This window comes from Lytechinus pictus, chromosome 10 (assembly GCF_037042905.1).
Source record: "Lytechinus pictus isolate F3 Inbred chromosome 10, Lp3.0, whole genome shotgun sequence".
NCBI classification, from domain to species: domain Eukaryota; kingdom Metazoa; phylum Echinodermata; class Echinoidea; order Temnopleuroida; family Toxopneustidae; genus Lytechinus; species Lytechinus pictus.
This window is the reverse complement of record NC_087254.1, coordinates 9,585,711-9,609,032: the sequence shown is the minus strand read 5'-3', so window position 1 is coordinate 9,609,032 and position 23,322 is coordinate 9,585,711. Positions and strand designations below refer to the sequence as shown.

Sequence of the window (23,322 nt, the reverse complement as noted above, 5' to 3'; positions counted from 1 at the left end):
TCAAGCAACTGGATCAGGATGGGAAAATGCCGCATGGGAAGAACGTTCGTGCGCGGCGCACGTTTAAGAGCAAATTTTCTCACTTCCCTTCAAGATTACAAGCTAAACAATTTTTGTTTCGAAATGAAATATAAATAAGCTGGTATAATGATGTGTGTCTTCCTCGTATTGCGTGTATGCCCCCTCCCTCCTTTTACGCGTGTCACAACACCCAGGCTGTTTGTAGGAATTCAGTTGTTTTTTGTTACTTTTTGTCTCAAATATTTCCCTCTCCTTGTTTCATTAGCTTTTCTTACCCCTCTTTTACTCAACAAAAAGTAAGCCCCCCCCCCCCTAATAAAAATGTTGTAACTCTTGAGCGAAATAATTTTTAGATTTTTAATTTCGTATGTAGTGTTTTGCACTTGTTCCTGTGCAAAAAAATGATTGATTGATCTTTTGAGGCATACAGGAGTAATCAAAGGTAAAACTAAAAATAACAAATTTTTTTTTAAGTCACAAGAGTAATTTTTCGTATTGTACAGAAATGGGCGAAATTTGTTTCTGGTTGACTGTTAAGGTGCTTAATAGTTTACTAGCTATACATTATTTTACCACTCCACACAAAATATTGATAACGTATTGACAAGTGGTGACGTATCTTCATAGTGGTTTATGGTAGCGCCCTCAATAACTTAAAACATGTTAATCGGGAAATGTTAGTGGTGCACCGTTCCCATTTCTCGAGCCCATCCCATTTTATACAGTAAAACAAATTATACAACGCTGTATACTAGCTATACGAACCTTACAGTAATTGTTTAAACAGTTTAAACAAGTGTTTAAATCTTAAGCAACAAAGTTTAATTTTCAATATCTAATCTTCAGTAAATTAAACATGATTGTTTAAACGGTTAAACAAAATAGGTTCATATAGCCTAAACATCAGCGTTGTATAAAATCTTAAACAACGTTTTACTTTGTAAACTTCTGGATCCACCACTCATTAAGTTGTACATAAATTCGACTGATCCTGAGAAATTGTTTGTAAAGACTGCACCGTTTATTATGCAATATTGATTCTCACGTTCTCGAGTGTGTTCGCTCAACCATGAAAGAAAGTGTAAAAATTATGGAGATATGATAAAAATGATGGATGATCAAAACAACAGCAATTAAGTTTCAGTTGAAACGAAATTTGCCCCCAATTTTCAGGGACCTGGGAACGATTTTTCAGTGGGGGTGCTGAAATCTCTCCTCAAAGGTGGGGGGAAGGGGACACAATTGAGTTTTCCATAATTACACACACGCACACACACTCACACCCGCGCACACACACACACACACCCGCCCATCCACACACACATATACATATATACACTTATAAATTATGACAGTCACTTCTTAGCTTTCTTCTTATAAAAGAACGTTGATATATAATTAGATAACTCGAGCGCGAAGCGCGAGCAATTTTTTTTTTTTTTGGGGGGGGGATTTCATGTATTTTGTCCTGAAAATTTTGAGCAATGTTTGTGGTCCTGAACAAGATGCGTATGTAACAAATAACTGCGAACGCGATCAGATATTTGTTATATACGCTCTGGTCTGATCGAAAGGGAAGTGTTATAAGGACTGTTTGCTGTTAACCATTAAGACGATACATATATCAACCATCAAATAATGCGAGCGCGAAGCGCGAGCTGAAAAATTTGACATTCCGACCTAAATACTGGACATTCCAAGCACTTTTTGTATTCATGAACAGGATAGGTATATAACTATACAATTGATGCGAGCGCGAAGCGCGAGCAGAAATAAAAACGAGATTTCAGACCTAAAAACGGGACATCTTAAGCACTTTTCTAATCATGAACAGGATAGGTAAATAACTATCCAATTGATGGAAGCGCAAAGCGCGAGCGGAAACAAAATTGAAATTTCAGACCTATAATCGGGACATTCTATTCATGTTTTGTAAATCAAGAAAATGATGGGTAATTGGATATATTCTTACATTAATAATGTGAGTGCGAAGCGCGAGCATAAAATTTTTTATATTCTGATCTGAAACTCAACACTGAATGTAATATGGTTTAAACAGATAAAGAAAAATCAGACGAACATAAGAATAAAGATTTGATCAAAATCCGACAACGAATATCAAAGTTATTGCATTTTAAAAATTAGCCTTATTCCGGTGAAACAGTTTTAAGCATGTCTTCATTAATATTCAATGAGCAAACTGATGATGTCATATCCCCACTTGTTCTTTTGTATTTTATTACATAAAATTAGGTTTATTCAGCATTTTCCCTTCAAGAACCAAAAACAGTTGAATTGACAACTGATTTAGTCTATTCATGGACCTATGAAAGCTGGACATTCATCGGTTAGTTAATGATTTCACTAACATCTGACTGTCATTGTCATGTGAATAACATTCTCTTCATATTGATCTCCTGTGATACCATCATGGTCGCCGTCAATTAAACCATGAGTTACAGAAGCTTTCGGTGATTAGACATTTAACATTAGACAAATTGTATGCGCAGAAGGTAATAAATTACCTGAATTCTCGGAAATTAATGTGCAGTTCTGGTTTACAAATGGTTATCTTAGTTCCATGGTTTTTATTTGGAAAAATGTATGAATATTTCAAGATAGAGGCTGAAAAGAAATTGATTGATTGTAATTTATAATCCAGAGAAACATGGTGGGTTTCTTGTAGGGGTCGTCCCCCTCTCGTTGTTATAGTAAAGTCATTATGAGTGTGCAGAAGCGTGCAAATCGATAATAATAAATTTGATATCACAAAAATCGTCTGCTTCTCAATTTGTTGTTCCAAATCTGAAACATCTTAATTGAAAGGTATAATCTGCTACAAGACATCAGCCAACAAACGGCAAAAAGAGCAAAACATTCCTTTGTGAAGATCAGATTCGCCTTGGTAGTCGCTATTGTCAAAGCACCTGTATGTTATCATTAATATGCACATAATCAGGAGACGGCGACTATGATTGCATCAAAAGAATGCTCGCGTTAATCGTCCATTTCTTATAGGTCCATGGTCTATTGGATATTCTTAACTGCAACTTATTTCATTATAAGGGAGGCATATCATTCACACTGGTATGAAAAATGAATCAATTTTGATTCCATGTAATAACACAAGAAACATGATAGTGGGGATGTGACATCTTCAACCCACATAGGCGGAAATCCCAGAGGGGACAGGGGGACGTGTCCCCCTACCAAAAATAGGGGGACACAATATCAAATGTCCCCCTACTATTTTTGGTCTTTCATGGAGAAAAATACATCACTTCACAATCGAAATAATACATGTATTTTGGACTAAATGACCTTACATTTTGGGTGAAAACCTTTTTTTTTTTTTTTTGGGGGGGGGGGGGGCTTGTCAAATTTTGTTAGGGTTAAAATGACCTTACATTTGGGGTGATAACCTTTTTTTTTGCTTGTAAAAATATTCCAGTCCCTGGTCCCCCTACCTTTGGGGACAGATTTCTGCCCATGTCAACCCACCTATTAAATATTAATGACGACATGCATATCACCATTTTCATAAAATATTGCTAAACTTTATAATCAAATAACTTAACTATTTGTTATCAGATTTTCATAAAATTGTATTTGATATTAATATTTTCAGCCCGGAGTAGCCCCAAAAGCAAGCTGCGTAATATCTGAATAAACATGCGTGCGCGTGTTTAAAGTTAGACCTAGTATCTGGGCATTGTAAATACATTTTTTATTATAAAAATCAATAATGCGAGCGCGAAGCGCGAGCAGAAAATATTTGATATTCCGATCTGAAAAGGGTGAATTTAAACACTATTTTAAGTACTGTGTCGGAAAAATCTGAAGTGGGGGGGGGGGGGGGGGGTCTACAAAACGTCGTTCATTTTCATTATATTTCTGTCATTTATCAACTTACCACTAGATTTCCAGGAGGTGCTGCCTATGGAAAATAACACATGCAGCACCCCCGCTTCCCAGGACCATGGGGAAGAGCGAAAAAGACTGTGAAATTTGATTTCTATTGTCTGACTTGTAATTGTTTATACAAAACACGGGCGGTCGGGCGCGCGCACACTTGATTCGACATAAGACCTGGAATTTTCAAGTCCAACCACACCCATATCCCAGATGTCCCTCCCTGCTATCGAGTAGTGTGGTGTACACTTTGGTTTGCACCGTCGCACAGTGGGCCAGAATGAGTTGAAAGTGCGCCAAAATTATATTCCGTGTTATATTTTTACTTTAACATGTTGAGTAGGGGTAATTTTTGGCGTAGAATCGACTGAACATAATTTAAAGCCGATATGACGTCACATTTATACCAAATTTTGATTTGCTACTTAAAACCTATCTGTGAAAAGACAAATTATGCTAAACAATGTGTAGTATATAAACTTTGTGTTATGTATTGCTTTACGATTGACCTGAGTGAATGTTGGTTAAGCTTCTCACATGCCTAAAAAGTGTGTATGAGATCCAAAACAAATTTTTATGGCATCAAAATGATCATTAAATAAAAAAAATACTTTAAAATCTGAAAATATTAACCGTGATTGGAATATGTGAAAGACTATGTATATGATTTGCGATTGTCGGATGTGATAATGTACATTATAACATATATGAAAAAAAAAAAACTGAAAGGGAACCTGATTTCGTGGTGGTGCTGCCTATGGAAAATAATACATGCAGCACCCCCAGGAAAATTTCTGAGGGTGCTTCAGCACCCCCAGCACCCCCACTTCCCAGGTCCCTGCCAATTTTCGTTTTATTGCCCTTCAAAAGTAGTCTCACTGGTGACTTTTAAAATGACATTTTTCGACTTGGATGCTCGTTGAAAGGACAAGTCCACCCCAACAAAAAGTTGATTTGAATAAAAAGAGAAAAATCCATCAAGCATAACACTGAAAATTTCATCAAAATCTGATGTAAAATAAGAAAGTTATAAACTTTTTAAAGTTTCACTTATTTTTCCAAAAATATATGTATGCACAATATTATGAAGTCACATGTAAATGAGAGAATCGATGATGTCCCTCATTCACTATTTTTTTTGTTTTTTGTTTGTTTGGATTATACCTTATTTCAATTTTTACAGATTTGACAATAATTAGGAACAATTAACTTGACTTCACCATAAAATGGTAATTCTACATGTTCAGGGAAATTGTTTCACAGGACAATGAGAAGAAATTTGAATATTTCATATATCATGTAATAATGAAATACAAAAGAAAAAGTTAGTGGGTGATGTCAGTTCCCTCATTTGCATACCGACCAGGATGTGCATATAACCATTTTCAGTGAAATTAAGCGAACATTAAAAATGTCATAACTTTCTTATTTTACATCCGATTTTGATGAAATGTTTACTGTCATGCTCACTGAAGCATGACATAAAACATTTCTGTAATATTCACTCAAGAGCACTAGCGTACCTACGGGGGGGGGGGCAGAGGGGGCAGTCTGCCCCCCTGCATGACGAGCCACAACCCATGCAAAGGAACGGTATCCCTGCCCCCCTGACGAGCTTAAAATACCTTTTTTGCCCCCCCCCCCCCCCTGACGAGCTTGAAGACCTTTATTGCATGCCCCCCTGACGAGCTTGAAGACCTTTTTTTTTTTTTTTTTTTTTTTTTGCTTGTCAATTTTTTTTCTGGTACAAAATCCTTCATTTGTGATTGAAGACCTTTTTTTTTTTTTTGCTATTCAAATTTTTTGGCGGACGGTTTTGCCCCCCCCCCCCTGTGAAAAATCCTAGGTATGCCACTGCTCAAGAGGGTAGCTTATAGAATTACCTACACGCCCATTAAAAAAAAACAAATGAAAATAAACTCCACCTGGTTCAAATATTAAGAAAGTTATAAGAATTTCCAGTTGATTTATAAATTGTGATGTCATAATTAAACGAGCAGCTACGTACCCCATATGTTATACGTCTCTCTCTGGCGCGATAGCTCAGTCGGTAGAGCGGGGGTTTCGGATTCGGATGACCCGGGTTCGATTCCCAAGTGGTGCGCTAGTGCCCTTTGGTAAGGCATTTATCCTCATTACCAGGTCCCTCGGAGAGGACCTTAAGCCGTTGGTCCCCTGGTTGCTTGCTCACAGGCATTCGTGCTTTCTTAGCAGTCAGGTAAAACAACCTCGGTATAACATGACTTTATTTTTTTATTTTCTTTTTAGGATCGCGTGTGAAATGATTTGTGTATTTATAGACCTATAGGCCTACAATAAACACCATTTTCAATTTTCTGAGATTAGGCCTATATTGATTTTTTACCTACGATATGAAGGAAAGTTGCTAGCATATGACCAGATAAATCAAATAATCAAAATTCTAATAACTTCATTATTCTTTGATGGATAGATCTATTCCTCAAACCTTCGATATCGCCAATATTTTTTTCTGCTATAATATTTACAATAAACTTTTTGTCAGGATGAACTGATCGAAACTTTTACAAAAACTTAAAAATGACAATCTGGCTGTGATTTTGTACATGATCAGCATCCATGCAATCTCACTCCCAGCCCGCTCCCCTTTCAAAAGTGCTCCACCGCCCCTGTGATGGGTGGAGTTCTATACATAACCGGTACAAGATAAAAAAAATTAAATTTCTGGAATTCCAAAAATTATATTTTGGCGTGACGTCACGGTATCGCTTTGACAGCTAGCTACGACGATTCGTGTAGACTGACCAGAGTCCACGAATTGGTACGATTTTCTTGTTTCGGAATTTTGTGAGTATGATAATTATGTTAAATAATGTTGATATTGTTCTGTAAACAAATGTTGCGGTTAATTGTATAGGAGGTGGTCTTTTTTATGGTCGTTGACTGCTGAAAAGAAATTGCTTTGTGTGAGATCTAATTCATCCTTCATCAGCTCAGTCCCGTGTATTGATATCTGTGCCACGTAGCTCATCACGAAGGACAAATTTCGTCTCCTTTGACTTTGAGTTTTTATTTCAATTCAATGTTAATTAGAAATAGTTTGTCTGAAACAGTAATATCCCCCACTCATCCTACGTGCGATCCTAGTTAGGCCAGATCTAATTAATGTTAATATGAGGCTATGAGCAAGCTTATTATTGGGAACGAACTTATGAAATATGGCCAAATTCGCTATTGTGCCCAGGCGCCATTAAATCCGCCAAGCCGACCAAAAATTAATCGCCAAATGCGTGCGAGCGCAAGAGCTCACCGAGACGGGTCACGCTTGACCGCACATTCTCATAATAGGTTGCAATTTGTATGGAGCCTTCGGGACGCGCGGTACGTTTTAATTCTCCGATCCGAGCTCCGAGCGAGCTGAGCGAGGAGCGGAGCATGCAAGCTAGAGTAGCCTCGAAAGGACGTTGATGGAGCTCTTTCTCAAAAGTGCAGCGGAGGTATAGACTCGAATAGGTCTATAGAGGGCTTTCTTTTGGAAAATGGCGCTTCCATACCAATGTTTAATTTGGACTTGCTAGCTCGCCGCGATTATCGAAATACATAAAGTCATAACAACGCACTTTTTTTATTGGCAAATAAAAAAAGTTACTTTTGGTTTCCAATGTACACCTTTTCTACATTATTCGCCTTATTCTGCACAACACAAGTAAGCTTTTTGATATTTTTACTTAGATAAGAATGCTTATGTTTTCCTCATCTCCGTATTCACCAAAGATAGAGAGTGCATAAAAATCAGTTTGTTCTCTTTTGGGGGAAATATTTCTTTTAAAATATCCTTATGGATAGCAAGGGATCTCTAGATACCTTGATGCATGTGAAGGCGAGCGATGAGGCTGAGCTGATGATGATTGTCGGGCCTATTGATGTATATGTCACAATCACGGCCGGATGCTGGGAGCTGAGGTGATCGAGGTAGGTTGAATTGTGAGACGACAGGGTATAATGCGTGGTTAATATCTGTTTGGATTTTAAGGAAAATAAAATATGAAATGGATTATGAAATATATGATACAAGCTTTATTATAATATTTTTGTTGACGACATAAAAATATTATTGTTATGCAAGTAGTCCAATATCTACGTCTTCATCAAACATAGAGAGTGCATGTAAAATCAGTGTTTTCTTTGGATGGAAAGGTTATTATTTTTTGTAATATCTAGCTTTGCAATTACTTACTTTCTTTTGTGATAAATTTTAAATGGATAGCAAGGGATATCTACCTTGATGCAGTTGAAGGCGAGCAATGAGACTGAGCCGGTGATGATTAATGTCACAATCACGGCCGGATGCTGGGAGGCGAGGTAGGTTGAATTGTGAGACGATCGACAGGGTATAAGGCGTGGTTAATATCTGTTTAGATTATGAAATAGATGATACAAACTTTATTATGATATTTTTGTTGACGACATAAAAATATGATTGTTATGCAAGTAGTCCAATATTTACGTCTTCATCAAACATAGAGAGTGCGTGTAAAATCAGCGTTTTCTTATCATTTTTTTTATATCTAGCTTCGCAATTACTTACTTTGTTTTGTGATGAATTTTAAATGGATAGCAAGGGATATCTACCTTGATGCAGTTGAAGGCGAGCAATGAGACTGAGCCGGTGATGATTAATGTCACAATCACGGCCGGATGCTGGGAGGCAAGGTAGTGTTGTGAAAGTATCCGAGTGGTACTGCTTGATACTTACTAGATAAGACTTGCTGTAAACCCCGCAGAGAACTTGGAACCGGGGGATTGGTAAGTAGCTAGGTCCTTTCCGCTTGCAATCCAAATCCAGTTCTGCCTGTGTGAACTCGCCCGCGCCAGGGCGATGGTCGTACGTGGTCGTACGGCACGGGCGTACGTACGTGCGCCCTAAGACTATGGCAAGCCATGTGGTCCAAATACATGTATATAATGTATTACCATATAGTATATTTCACAACACACCTCCCGGCCAACAAGATTTATCCCCATAAATCTCCTTTTATTATCCTAACTTATAACGTGAAATATATATGGGATACGGCCGGAGAAGTGTGAGGGGCAAATCTGTTATATATAACTTCATGCCCATGGTTAGGAATCTGAGCTGAACAGACTCACACATGGCATTACTCATAGTAGGGCAGCTTGTTTATTTAATTAAATCTCTTTATATCTGAGGTGCTTAAATGAGCGTTATTACAAACCTCCAGTTTAAAATTTTCAGGGGGGCACTCGACTGATTGACCACTAAATGACCTTCCAATGGGAGTGTATAATCTGGACAGTCCGGCCCAGTACGTCGAGCAGACTTCTCAGTTTAAAATAAACCTAGTCCGTTCATATACTTGAAAGAGCCCAGGTCAAACCCGACGAAGCCCTCCCGTTTTTAGCCAAAAATATAAAGGAAGGTAATAACTTTCTTTCAGATCACCTATATTTATGTTAGAATTCCACGGTCCGTACAAATTGTGAATGATCTACCCAATATATAATATGCCTGTAACCCTCGTATTGATGTTCTCAGGCCCGGGGACAAAGAAGAAATCCATGCAGCCTGGGCCTGGCTTGATTCTGCATAAGCTGAGCTCGAATGACGGGTATACAGATAGGGTAGCGAAAGGACAGGGGCAATGGTCAAAGGCGGCCTGATGTTCTGCCGTCCAAATCATATTAAATTTATATTTGCTGGTGAGGCCATATAGTGTGGCCCTGGAACCTGAGCGTAATTATTTGAGGAATTCACGATGATAGTTGACAAGACCGAGTAACTGCCCCATCTCTTGTAAGAGAGGGCAAGTCCGCCACAGCCTTGATATGATTTTCCTTCAAATCAGGGCCATTACCATCCACCACTGTCTGGGAATTCTATACGGCGATGGGAGAATGATTAATTTTTGGGCTTTGGTTAAACTTACATAAGCCCAAAACAAATAAAAATCCTTTAAAAAGAATGAAGCATGACATTTCAATTAAAACGTAATGTAAAATATGTCACGTCTTCAATATTGGCTATATCATGTCCCTCAACTCTGATGTTAATATATAAGCCCTAGCTAGATCTTAATTCAACTGAGGGCATTATATTCCTTAAGAGGGAAGAGTTAGGACATCATACAGGTACATATTGGGTTACCCAGTGAGATTCAAAGGTCATAACGAAAAATTATTTATTCTGAAAGTAATTGTTTACTTGTAAACGGTCAAAATAATTTCAGAATCTCTTTAATGCGACTACAAAATATCGCCCGAGGTCTTGATAATATCCATACGGGTAATTTCATGACCAGATGAACCTCGTAGTAACCCAACCTTTAAAAGTATAGGGTTAAAATAGAGGTGGGACTTAGTTTATCAATCAGCTCTTTTGTTTCTTGTTGGCTGAGTAATTAATGAGCATGTACCATAAGAAAATTGAGCACATGTGACGTTAAAATCAATTATTTGCAGTATATGCACAATTAAAATTGCTCACTGAAATGCAACGCTTGACCCATTTCAAGGTACAACGTAATCTCCAATGACCTGTGAGCATTAATACATCAAAAGCTAAGTCCTGTCCTCACAATTTAAATTAAAATCAAAGCCAAGTTTCTTTACAAAGTATATTGCACTTCATATTGCTTTATAAAGTTAGTTAGGGAACTTTATTCTAACCCTTCTCCCTCTCCATTTCTTTTTTAGGTGGTGGCCAAGGCGGGATCAACCACAGGATGCACAAAGATGGTATCGTATCTCCTTTGGAGAATAAGCTATGGGCATGCAAGAGAGTCCCTTCCTCATCGTGAGATGTGGAGGGTCCGTCTCGCATTCCCAGTGCATCCCCGGAAGTCTGGCCAAACAACTGCTTCAATTCACCATGACCACCTGCAGGAACTTGGGAGGAAATATCAATGCTTCTCCCTGAACATGATGTGTCCTAAATCCTGATAGATGTGATATCATGTACTTGACCGACTATCTTATCCCGCTTCCAACGTAGGCGATTGTCCGTTGGGTTCAATGAGTCAATCTTTATGTCATCTCCTGGGTTGTGAAGAGACCTGGGTACTAACCCCATCAAATCTTTATCCGGCTCCAGCAGGAAATGTTTTGAGGGTACGACAGTCTTTAGTTTGCATACGACCCTCTTAACAGATTGCGGGGGAATAGTAACCGATTCCGCAACCACCACTTGTGCTACTGCGTTTCCTTCGCCAAAGGTCATGGGTATAACTTCACCTGGAAAAGAAAGGATAGAGCCTGGTATATCAATACATGCCTGATGTTTTCGGAGAAGATCAGCACCGAGCAGCATGTCGTCCTCAATTGGGGCGACGTATACCTGTTCTACTAATTCCTGAGACCCCAAGGTTATTTTCACAGGTCCCACTACCATGCCTTTCATTTTCATATTCCTCCCAGCTGCATTCAAAGTCACTTCCTTGATGAGGGGCGGAACCGGGTGAAGCATCTGGTATGCTTTGTCAGACAGGATCGTGACCTCAGCGGCTGTGTCAACCACTGCGCGAATTGGGTTGGTTTCAACCATCATGTCAATCCTGAATAATGATGACGATCTGACTCGGCATACCACAACATCATCTGTGTCTTCTATCCTTTGAGAGCATATTTCTTGATCAGGTGGGGGCCAAGGCGGCTTGAGCCAAGGGCACTCTGAAGGTTGAGGAGGCCCAGCCGAGGTGTTCTGAGTAGGGCTCACCTCATTCAACTCTTCTGAAGCATCCTGATTTGATGTTATTGGTTGCCCCTGTTGCCCTTTCAATTGACCGAAGTTGATGCCAGCTTCACTGTCTCCCTGGCCCTTCTCGCCCGAGATAGGAATGGGGTCTTCCACGCATGCCACATCGTCTGTGTCATATATCCTTTGAGTACGTATATCTTGATTGGGTGGGGGCCATGTCGGCACAGTCCTAGGGCACTCTGAAGATTGAGGAGGCCCAGCCGAGGCATTTCGAGTAGGGCTCACCTCTTTTAACTCCTCTGAGGCATCCTGAGTTGATGTTGTTGACTGCCACTGTTGCCCTTTTAGTTGACCTATGCCGGTGCCAACTCCGATGTTTATCTGGCCCTTCTCACCCAAGGTAGGGACGGGGTCTCTCACTGGGGAGGGCAAAGTAGGGGGGCAATCCTCTACTGGTCGGATCGGGGTAGGCCCTCCTCTTCTCCCGATCCCCAATCGTTTCCCTCATCATTGCAAACAAAGGACACCGACTTCTCCTGGTTCTTTTCATGACAGTCTCTTGCATAATGCCCGGGCTTCCCGCATCTGTAACATCCCTCATTCCGAAGGGGTGAAGGCTTCATCCGTGCAGGGGATGCCCTAGATCTTGCTGGAGATGCCCGTATCTTCAAGACAATCTCAGTCAAATTCTGAATGGAGGCTTGCATGGAATCCATTTTATTGGATACTGATGACAACTCTTGCACCCTGGCCTGCAACAAGTCCAGCTGGTTGATCACATGATCCATTTTCTTTTCCAGCACCAAAACACGTTTCTCGAGTGGCCCACTCCCTTGTTCTGGGGGCACACTCACTGTATGGTTTGTAGGTCTATGGTAGCTCTGTCCTTGAAAAGATACCTGCTTAATTTCCTTTCGGGGCTTACCATAGATTGCCCGATGTGTGTGCTGAAACCACTTGAAAAGATCTACTGCCTCCTCCAAGGTGTTTGGTCGTGAGTAGAGAGCATGCTGTCCCGCCTCTTTATCAGAGGAGCCCTGGCAAAAACGCATGACCGCCTGACTCTGTACATGTTTTTCTGGTAATTCAGGGAATGCCTGGTATGCCAATGACAGCAATCTGTCAGCCCACTGCTCAACTGGTTCCTCAGGGGCCTGACGTGCATAAGTGAATTTCATCTGTGACACCTCAGGCAATTCCCTCATGGCAAAACGCTTCTCTAGTTTCTTCACTAAATCCCTATATGGAACATTGGAATCTCGCTCAAGGATTGAGGCCACGAATTTACTGGCCTCTCCTTCCAGTGTGTAACAAAGATTGTTCTTACACTGCCTCAAATTCCACTGACTTTCCTGTGCATATAGCTGGAATTTGGCAATGAAGGCTTTATAACTACCAGTTCCATCAAACGAAAGTGTTCTTGGGAGGGGAACTGGTCTATAAGCTGACCCTTCACTCCTAAATGAAGATGAGGGTACAGCTGAGTATTGATTTTGTCTCGATATCGGTGAAGTTCTTATAACACCGAGCGTGAAGAATCTCGCCCAGATGAAGTACCACCACGCCCTTGTCTCTCTAGGTACTCTGGCGGCGGAGATCTAATTTCTACTCGCCGATGACCACCTAATGGCCCCAGAGTTGGAATCCGATAATCATGATAATGCTGATCACCTACGTTATGGTGCGGGAGGGCTTGATGGTAATTGCCACGCGCCCGGCTTGGTGACGGTACCCCCCTATGATCCACAAAGTGTTGCGGCGGGTCGCAATTTCGCCCTCTCCCAGCCCGCGATGGCAAATTACCATATTTGTCTCCCGGCTTAGAGTGAGCTAGACCTTGTACCTCTTCATGATTATATCTCTCTGAATGTTGACTAGGGCCATCATATCTCGCCCTAATAGGGGATGGCTCCCGATGGTGATCCCTATTCCATAAAATATCCAGCCGGTCGCGAGAGGGAGCGTGATCTCCCATTGTTTGCTGCCCTTCTGCCCCTATTTTCTGGGGCGAGCAATAAGATTTTGAGTTGCAATCATTCTTTGATGTGGCCGATTCATTAGGTCTGGGATCGCCATCATGATTCTGCTTTGAAGTGGCCATCTGAGAGGACCCGTGCACTGGGGGTAGGTCCCTCTCATATGGGTATGGGTCTGGAGTGATGGGGGCTGCCATTGCGCCCCTGGGTTCAGGTTCAATAGCTCCAGTAGCCCCATCTTCAGATCGTTCTTGTGATCTCTCACGAGTAAATGGAGAAAAGTCGAAGTATTTTGAAATCTCCGCCACGTTTTTAATGCCAGGGATGCTATGGAGGAGTTCAGGTGTGATATTTAACCCCTCCCGGAATGACAAAATACGTTGGGCCAAGGTAGACCCTATCCCTGGAACTCGCATGAGATCGGCCCCGTCACAAAAATTTATTTGAATCTTTTCCATGATATATTTTTATTTTTTTGTTTTTACTCCAATCAAGGGTAATTACTATAAAATAGCTGTTTGTGCAATTATTACACTCCTCCGTGTGTCAATATGTTCTATGGGTATTGTCACTGAATTTATTCAGCGTTAGTATACTCACTGAACTTATTCAGCATTTGTGTACTCACTGAACTTATTCCGCGTTTGTATACTCACTGAACTTATTCAGCGTTTGTATACTCACTGAACTTATTCAGCGTTTGTATACTCACTGAACTTATTCCAGTGTGTAGCCCACTAGACTTATTCCAGTGCTTAATTTAAAGTAATCACTGAATTTATTTCAGTGCTTGAAACTCACCGGATTATTTCCAGTGTTAAGAAATAATACTCCTGAATTTATTCCAGTGTTTATGTATACCAATATATTCACTGAATTTATTTCAGTGCTTGAAAACTCACCGGATTAATTCCAGTGTTTTAGAATAATCCTCACTGAATTTATTCCAGTAATTTATTTAAATTTATTAATTCAGATCTCAATGTTTGACTACATTCGTGTAGAGCACTAGCGTCCACACGATCCAATAGGTAACACGAATATTTAATTAATGATTTGGGTGTGTTAAAGAAAAAACCACGGGCCGCAAACTATTAGTTTTGAAATCAGCATGAATGTCTATCGAATTTGCTTGTAAATAATTGAATAAAAATCACGGATTGAAATAACGGTTTAATATAACACCGCCCTCGGCAGTTATAGAAGGGCAAGTGCATCCAATATTCAAATCAATTTCACTTGCTGAAAGACGCAATATATTACTGCCAACTATCCGGTATAATTGTAATAGAAAACATAATAATTGCATCCGGGTTTTTGTGTTATCAAATGCGACCTCACTCTTTTAATATATTTCATGTGTGTATATTCGGTCGTAATCAATGATAAATTACGATAGGTCTAATTGAAATCAAAATTACGATCGGGAATAAAATCCGAAGTATAAAATAATGATGCGGGTCTATCTATAACGGCTCGTAAATGCGGTATTTAAATAAAATAACATATATCGGAAATAACGAAAAGGTACAGTGAATAAAGGCGACGATCACTGCTGGATGATCACTATCCAAGCCGTTGAAGACCGCGATGTCTAGAAACACAACAGCTTCAAGAAAAATGATACACAAGCCCACGACTGTCACTTCAGACAACAGTCAACAATGACACGCTTCGAAATAAATCCACAGAGCCGATTTTTTTTTTCAATGTATATATTTTTTTTTTTTCTGGCTCCGTGAAAACACGCAACAGGTCAATCACTCCAATCAACTGGCTTGTGTCACACCACAAACAATCACCAAATTCAATTAAATAAACAATAATGTTAAACAATCTGCCTGAAAATTACTATACAAATTGTAATCTCGAATATTGATGTGAGAAAAACAAGAATCAGAAAATAATGAGTATAAAACAGATCTTAATTCAAAAAGCTAAATCTTTGCCCTCTCCTCCTTACGTATTTTTTTTTTTTTTTTTTAGTTCGAGGAAAATATACAAGGGCAAAAGATTTTCAAAGTGATTGATCTGCTTCTCTTTTGGTGAATAGATGTAGAGAATTATTAAATTGCAGCAGCAATTTCAGGCAGTCTAGAATAATACTGAAGACAATTTATAATGATAAGAATTATCCGTATGTAATTTACAAAGCAATCACTCACACCAATCAACCAAAGTTAAATCGAATAATGTTTCCACCAAATAATATAAACCCCAAAACTACATATATAAATTCAGAGTATAATTATGTATTCATAATGTGTTTTGTAATTTAGGAAATAAACAAGCTACTTGCCGGAAAATGTACTTTGAAAAAAGAAATTGAAAGATTTGCCAAACCCTATCAGGTGGCCAAATCAGTAAATTCAAGCAAAAAATAAGCAACAAAGAAACAATAATTTGATATGTAGAACCTAAAATATATAAGTGGAAACACTATTCCTAAATTATAAATCACTCACCGAACTCCGGCTCAAATTCCAGTGAACCCCTCGTCGGCAAACAAAAAATACGAATAGGTCTACTGAGTAGCAGAAATACTACATCCAAAATCTTGACGAAATATCCTATGTAAACTCTGTAAAGAAAAAGAAAATTCCAACACGTTAAGTATAGAAAATCAAGAAGTATAGCATATATTTAACGAATTATTATAGGAATTGACTTTAATGTAGAGAAAAGCAATCAAAAACGGCAAAACCAATTAACTTTCGCGCCAAAAGGCGGGGATTAAAATTCCCAGGTACGGGCACAAAAGAACTATTTTGTATATATGAATGGTCCGTACGGCGTTGGTTCTGCAGCTTCCCGCCAAATTGGAAAATGATAACTGAGCCCTAAAAATACTTAAATGACTAATATTCTACGGAAATTTACGATTCAATTACCTAACTAAACCTCCAAAAGTAATTTAGAACAAAAATAAACGCCCGACTACGATCGTCTGACTTCAACTGTGTCTATGAGAAAGACACGCGAAGTTCGACAATACGGCTGTACGTAAGTTGCCGTCTGCAACTAAAAAAAATAGACAAAATATATACAAAAACTCACCCACGCAGCTTCGAGATGGCTCGCAGCGTCAGTGTTGTGAAAGTATCCGAGTGGTACTGCTTGATACTTACTAGATAAGACTTGCTGTAAACCCCGCAGAGAACTTGGAACCGGGGGATTGGTAAGTAGCTAGGTCCTTTCCGCTTGCAATCCAAATCCAGTTCTGCCTGTGTGAACTCGCCCGCGCCAGGGCGATGGTCGTACGTGGTCGTACGGCACGGGCGTACGTACGTGCGCCCTAAGACTATGGCAAGCCATGTGGTCCAAATACATGTATATAATGTATTACCATATAGTATATTTCACAACAGTAGGTTGAATTGTGAGACGATCGACAGGGTATAAGGCGTGGTTAAGATCTGTTTAGATTATGAAATAGATGATACAAGCTTTATTATAATATTTTTGTTGACGACATAAAAATATGATTGTTATGCAAGTGGCCCCAATATTTACGTCTTCATCAAACATAGAGAGTGCATGTAAAATCAGTGTTTTCTTTGGATGGAAAGGTTATTATTTTTTGTAATATCTAGCTTCGCAATTACTTACTTTCTTTTGTGATAAATTTTAAATGGATAGCAAGGGATATCTACCTTGATGCAGTTGAAGGCGAGCAATGAGACTGAGCCGGTGATGATTAATGTCACAATCACGGCCGGATGCTGGGAGGCGAGGTAGGTTGAATTGTGAGACGATCGACAGGGTATAAGGCGTGGTTAATATCTGTTTAGATTATGAAATAGATGATACAAACTTTATTATGATATTTTTGTTGACGACATAAAAATATGATTGTTATGCAAGTAGTCCAATATTTACGTCTTCATCAAACATAGAGAGTGCGTGTAAAATCAGCAGTTGAAGGCGAGCAATGAGACTGAGCCGGTGATGATTAATGTCACAATCACGGCCGGATGCTGGAATGCAAGGTAGTGTTGTGAAAGTATCCGAGTGGTACTGCTTGATACTTACTAGATAAGACTTGCTGTAAACCCCGCAGAGAACTTGGAACCGGGGGATTGGTAAGTAGCTAGGTCCTTTCCGCTTGCAATCCAAATCCAGTTCTGCCTGTGTGAACTCGCCCGCGCCAGGGCGATGGTCGTACGTGGTCGTACGGCACGGGCGTACGTACGTGCGCCCTAAGACTATGGCAAGCCATGTGGTCCAAATACATGTATATAATGTATTACCATATAGTATATTTCACAACACACCTCCCGGCCAACAAGATTTATCCCCATAAATCTCCTTTTATTATCCTAACTTATAACGTGAAATATATATGGGATACGGCCGGAGAAGTGTGAGGGGCAAATCTGTTATATATAACTTCATGCCCATGGTTAGGAATCTGAGCTGAACAGACTCACACATGGCATTACTCATAGTAGGGCAGCTTGTTTATTTAATTAAATCTCTTTATATCTGAGGTGCTTAACTGAGCGTTATTACAAACCTCCAGTTTAAAATTTTCAGGGGGGCACTCGACTGATTGACCACTAAATAAACTTCCAATGGGAGTGTATAATCTGGACAGTCCGGCCCAGTACGTCGAGCAGACTTCTCAGTTTAAAATAAACCTAGTCCGTTCATATACTTGAAAGAGCCCAGGTCAAACCCGACGAAGCCCTCCCGTTTTTAGCCAAAAATATAAAGGAAGGTAATAACTTTCTTTCAGATCACCTATATTTATGTTAGAATTCCACGTGAATGATCTACCCAATATATAATATGCCTGTAACCCTCGCATTGATGTTCTCAGGCCCGGGGACAAAGAAGAAATCCATGCAGCCTGGGCCTGGCTTGATTCTGCATAAGCTGAGCTCGAATGACGGGTATACAGATAGGGTAGCGAAAGGACAGGGGCAATGGTCAAAGGCGGCCTGATGTTCCGCCGTCCAAATCATATTAAATTTATATTTGCTGGTGAGGCCATATAGTGTGGCCCTGGAACCTGAGCGTAATTATTTGAGGAATTCACGATGATAGTTGACAAGACCGAGTAACTGCCCCATCTCTTGTAAGAGAGGGCAAGTCCGCCACAGCCTTGATATGATTTTCCTTCAAATCAGGGCCATTACCATCCACCACTGTCTGGGAATTCTATACGGCGATGGGAGAATGATTAATTTTTGGGCTTTGGTTAAACTTACATAAGCCCAAAACAAATAAAAATCCTTTAAAAAGAATGAAGCATGACATTTCAATTAAAACGTAATGTAAAATATGTCACGTCTTCAATATTGGCTATATCATGTCCCTCAACTCTGATGTTAATATATAAGCCCTAGCTAGATCTTAATTCAACTGAGGGCATTATATTCCTTAAGAGGGAAGAGTTAGGACATCATACAGGTACATATTGGGTTACCCAGTGAGATTCAAAGGTCATAACGAAAAATTATTTATTCTGAAAGTAATTGTTTACTTGTAAACGGTCAAAATAATTTCAGAATCTCTTTAATGCGACTACAAAATATCGCCCGAGGTCTTGATAATATCCATACGGGTAATTTCATGACCAGATGAACCTCGTAGTAACCCAACCTTTAAAAGTATAGGGTTAAAATAGAGGTGGGACTTAGTTTATCAATCAGCTCTTTTGTTTCTTGTTGGCTGAGTAATTAATGAGCATGTACCATAAAAAAATTGAGCACATGTGACGTTAAAATCAATTATTTGCAGTATATGCACAATTAAAATTGCTCACTGAAATGCAACGCTTGACCCATTTCAAGGTACAACGTAATCTCCAATGACCTGTGAGCATTAATACATCAAAAGCTAAGTCCTGTCCTCACAATTTAAATTAAAATCAAAGCCAAGTTTCTTTACAAAGTATATTGCACTTCATATTGCTTTATAAAGTTAGTTAGGGAACTTTATTCTAACCCTTCTCCCTCTCCATTTCTTTTTTAGGTGGTGGCCAAGGCGGGATCAACCACAGGATGCACAAAGATGGTATCGTATCTCCTTTGGAGAATAAGCTATGGGCATGCAAGAGAGTCCCTTCCTCATCGTGAGATGTGGAGGGTCCGTCTCGCATTCCCAGTGCATCCCCGGAAGTCTGGCCAAACAACTGCTTCAATTCACCATGACCACCTGCAGGAACTTGGGAGGAAATATCAATGCTTCTCCCTGAACATGATGTGTCCTTAATCCTGATAGATGTGATATCATGTGCTTGACCGACTATCTTATCCCGCTTCCAACGTACGCGATTGTCCGTTGGGTTCAATGAGTCAATCTTTATGTCATCTCCTGGGTTGTGAAGAGACCTGGGTACTAACCCCATCAAATCTTTATCCGGCTCCAGCAGGAAATGTTTTGAGGGTACGACAGTCTTTAGTTTGCATACGACCCTCTTAACAGATTGCGGGGGAATAGTAACCGATTCCGCAACCACCACTTGTGCTACTGCGTTTCCTTCGCCAAAGGTCATGGGTATAACTTCACCCGGAAAAGAAAGGATAGAGCCTGGTATATCAATACATGCCTGATGTTTTCGGAGAAGATCAGCACCGAGCAGCATGTCGTCCTCAATTGGGGCGACGTATACCTGTTCTACTAATTCCTGAGACCCCAAGGTTATTTTCACAGGTCCCACTACCATGCCTTTCATTTTCATATTCCTCCCAGCTGCATTCAAAGTCACTTCCTTGATGAGGGGCGGAACCGGGTGAAGCATCTGGTATGCTTTGTCAGACAGGATCGTGACCTCAGCGGCTGTGTCAACCACTGCGCGAATTGGGTTGGTTTCAACCATCATGTCAATCCTGAATAATGATGACGATCTGACTCGGCATACCACAACATCATCTGTGTCTTCTATCCTTTGAGAGCATATTTCTTGATCAGGTGGGGGCCAAGGCGGCTTGAGCCAAGGGCACTCTGAAGGTTGAGGAGGCCCAGCCGAGGTGTTCTGAGTAGGGCTCACCTCATTCAACTCTTCTGAAGCATCCTGATTTGATGTTATTGGTTGTCCCTGTTGCCCTTTCAATTGACCAAAGTTGATGCCAGCTTCACTGTCTCCCTGGCCCTTCTCGCCCGAGATAGGAATGGGGTCTTCCCCGCATGCCACATCGTCTGTGTCATATATCCTTTGAGTACGTATATCTTGATTGAGTGGGGGCCATGTCGGCACAGTCCTAGGGCACTCTGAAGATTGAGGAGGCCCAGCCGAGGCATTTCGAGTAGGGCTCACCTCTTTCAACTCCTCTGAGGCATCCTGAGTTGATGTTGTTGACTGCCACTGTTGCCCTTTTAGTTGACCTATGCCGGTGCCAACTCCGATGTTTATCTGGCCCTTCTCACCCAAGGTAGGGATGGGGTCTCTCACTGGGGAGGGCGAAGTAGGGGGGCAATCCTCTACTGGTCGGATCGGGGTAGGCGCTCCTCTTCTCCCGATCCCCAATCGTTTCCCTCATCATTGCAAACAAAGGACACCGACTTCTCCTGGTTCTTTTCATGACAGTCTCTTGCATAATGCCCGGGCTTCCCGCATCTGTAACATCCCTCATTCCGAAGGGGTGAAGGCTTCATCCGTGCAGGGGATGCCCTAGATCTTGCTGGAGATGCCCGTATCTTCAAGACAATCTCAGTCAAATTCTGAATGGAGGCTTGCATGGAATCCATTTTATTGGATACTGATGACAACTCTTGCACCCTGGCCTGCAACAATTCCAGATGGTTGATCACATGATCCATTTTCTTTTCCAGCACCAAAACACGTTTCTCGAGTGGCCCACTCCCTTGTTCTGGGGGCACACTCACTGTATGGTTTGTAGGTCTATGGTAGCTCTGTCCTTGAAAAGATACCTGCTTAATTTCCTTTCGGGGCTTACCATAGATTGCCCGATGTGTGTGCTGAAACCACTTGAAAAGATCTACTGCCTCTTCCAAGGTGTTTGGTCGTGAGTAGAGAGCATGCTGTCCCGCCTCTTTATCAGAGGAGCCCTGGCAAAAACGCATGACCGCCTGACTCTGTACATGTTTTTCTGGTAATTCAGGGAATGCCTGGTATGCCAATGACAGCAATCTGTCAGCCCACTGCTCAACTGGTTCCTCAGGGGCCTGACTTGCATCAGTGAATTTCATCTGTGACACCTCGGGCAATTCCCTCATGGCAAAACGCTTCTCTAGTTTCTTCACTAAATCCCTATATGGAACATTGGAATCTCGCTCAAGGATTGAGGCCACGAATTTACTGGCCTCTCCTTCCAGTGTGTAACAAAGATTGTTCTTACACTGCCTCAAATTCCACTGACTTTCCTGTGCATATAGCTGGAATTTGGCAATGAAGGCTTTATAACTACCAGTTCCATCAAACGAAAGTGTTCTTGGGAGGGGAACTGGTCTATAAGCTGACCCTTCACTCCTAAATGAAGATGAGGGTACAGCCGAGTATTGATTTTGTCTCGATATCGGTGAAGTTCTTATAACTGGGGGCGGTGATGCGAACGCCACCGAGCGTGAAGAATCTCGCCCAGATGAAGTACCACCACGCCCTTGTCTCTCTAGGTACTCTGGCGGCGGAGATCTAATTTCTACTCGCCGATGACCACCTAATGGCCCCAGAGTTGGAATCCGATAATCATGATAATGCTGATCACCTACGTTATGGTGCGGGAGGGCTTGATGGTAATTGCCACGCGCCCGGCTTGGTGACGGTACCCCCCTATGATCCACAAAGTGTTGCGGCGGGTCGCAATTTCGCCCTCTCCCAGCCCGCGATGGCAAATTACCATATTTGTCTCCCGGCTTAGAGTGAGCTAGACCTTGTACCTCTTCATGATTATATCTCTCTGAATGTTGACTAGGGCCATCATATCTCGCCCTAATAGGGGATGGCTCCCGATGGTGATCCCTATTCCATAAAATATCCAGCCGGTCGCGAGAGGGAGCGTGATCTCCCATTGTTTGCTGCCCTTCTGCCCCTATTTTCTGGGGCGAGCAATAAGATTTTGAGTTGCAATCATTCTTTGATGTGGCCGATTCATTAGGTCTGGGATCGCCATCATGATTCTGCTTTGAAGTGGCCATCTGAGAGGACCCGTGCACTGGGGGTGGGTCCCTCTCATATGGGTATGGGTCTGGAGTGATGGGGGCTGCCATTGCGCCCCTGGGTTCAGGTTCAATAGCTCCAGTAGCCCCATCTTCGGATCGTTCTTGTGATCTCTCACGAGTAAATGGAGAAAAGTCGAAGTATTTTGAAATCTCCGCCACGTTTTTAATGCCAGGGATGCTATGGAGGAGTTCAGGTGTGATATCTAACCCCTCCCGGAATGACAAAATACGTTGGGCCAAGGTAGACCCTATCCCTGGAACTCGCATGAGATCGGCCCCGTCACAAAAATTTATTTGAATCTTTTCCATGATATATTTTTATTTTTTTGTTTTTACTCCAATCAAGGGAAATTACTATAAAATAGCCGTTTGTGCAATTATTACACTCCTCCGTGTGTCAATATGTTCTATGGGTATTGTCACTGAATTTATTCAGCGTTAGTATACTCACTGAACTTATTCAGCATTTGTGTACTCACTGAACTTATTCCGCGTTTGTATACTCACTGAACTTATTCAGCATTTGTGTACTCACTGAACTTATTCTGCGTTTGTATACTCACTGAACTTATTCAGCGTTTGTATACTCAC

The 23,322-nt window shown here is 41.0% G+C and overlaps 1 protein-coding gene across 1 annotated transcript in view; it reads left to right on the top strand.

The window, feature by feature from the left end:
- Positions 1-6,665: 6,665 nt before the first annotated feature.
- Positions 6,666-23,322, top strand: part of LOC129269073 (actin-related protein 2/3 complex subunit 1A-A-like) — a 39,252-nt gene continuing 22,595 nt past the window's right edge. The window contains exon 1 of the mRNA XM_064105290.1: positions 6,666-6,759. The gene's annotated coding sequence lies outside the window, so the exon portion shown is untranslated. The remainder of the gene's footprint in view (positions 6,760-23,322) is intronic.